Source organism: Manacus vitellinus, unplaced genomic scaffold, assembly GCF_001715985.3.
Source record: "Manacus vitellinus isolate BGI_N305 unplaced genomic scaffold, ASM171598v3 scaffold_12_pilon, whole genome shotgun sequence".
NCBI classification, from domain to species: Eukaryota; Metazoa; Chordata; class Aves; order Passeriformes; family Pipridae; genus Manacus; species Manacus vitellinus.
The window spans coordinates 17,526,913-17,528,139 of NW_021938949.1; the positions used below are offsets into that span (position 1 = coordinate 17,526,913).

At 56.2% G+C, this 1,227-nt stretch overlaps 1 protein-coding gene across 1 annotated transcript in view; it reads right to left on the minus strand.

The window, feature by feature from the left end:
- The window catches only part of CORO7 (coronin 7), a 35,403-nt gene that overhangs the window by 13,320 nt on the left and 20,856 nt on the right, over window positions 1-1,227 (minus strand). The window lies entirely within an intron of this gene.

Below are 1,227 nucleotides of genomic sequence, written 5' to 3' on the forward strand. Positions count from 1 at the left end.
CCGCCGCCATGTACTACCGCCGGCACCACCAGGCCAAGGCGCGGGCTGGCGCCGGGGTGGACGCCAGCCCGCTGGAGCTGGAAGGGGTTAAAGCCTGCCTGGAAAATGGGGACTTGAGCAGCCATGGCTGCAAGGTGCCGGAGGCGGCAATGCTTTCTGGTGGCTCCGAGTGCGAGGTGCCGCTCATGCAGTCGCACTACCCCAGCAACAACAACACCCCGGGGCTCAAACCCTCCTACTTCTGAGCCCTGGACACAGGAGGGCTGAGCTCCAGAAGCAGCACCTGGGCATGTCCCTCTGGGATACAGATCGCCAAGGAGCTGACTGAATTGAGGCAGAAAACCCCCAAACCCACAACGTGCAATTTCCATGAGGCTGCCACGCTTCGGGAGGAGACACGAATTTTACTGCTCGGTGCCTTGATTCCTGTGACTCTACGTAGAACATGGGTAGTGGAAGAAAGGAGGGTTTTAATTTGAGGGCTGGGAGGGGGGCTTCTTTTTAGTTACTGCTAAAGAGAAAGCTGCCGTGACTCGGCTGAGGGCTGCCCACGTGCTGGTAACAAGGGTCCTTTAGCAGAGCACAGCCTGTGACTCTTGACTCCCTGGAAGCTGATGTGAGCAATATGGCCCGGCCGAGGTGCTGGGACCCTCGGGAGCCCCTGGGCCAAAGGAAGTGCCAAGCAGGCAAACCGGGAATTGAAGCTTTAAGAACTCAGAGAGAATATTTATACACCGTTATTTCCCATTTCTTCTGGGAAAACTTGTTTTTTTTTAGTACAGATTTGTGTACATCTCTTTTGTAAGACAGACCAGAAGGGTGTCTTTTTGTAAAAAAAAAAAAACCCTAAAATAATTAAAATAACAACAACAAAAAGTTCTGTGCCGCCCTGAGCACCCTGGCAGGGGTGTGGGCAGGGGTGTGGGCAGCGTGGTGTGTCCCCTGTGGAGGAGTGGGAAGGTTGGAAAGGTCCTCTCATTGTTGTTGGCAAGCACTGGGATGAGTCAGGGCCATGGAGGGGGAAGTCTTCCCGACTCTGGGCGCTGCCCTCCACCGCGGGTGCTGAGGAGGGGTTCCCAAAACAGAGGCCACGGGGTTCAAATCGGCCCCTGCCCTCTGCATCATCCAGCCTTACTTCATCCCTTCCCGCCTGCCAGATGGCTCTGGGGCCAGCTGCGGGACAAACAGCCCAGCCCAAATCTCCTGACGTCACCCCCAGCAGCACTG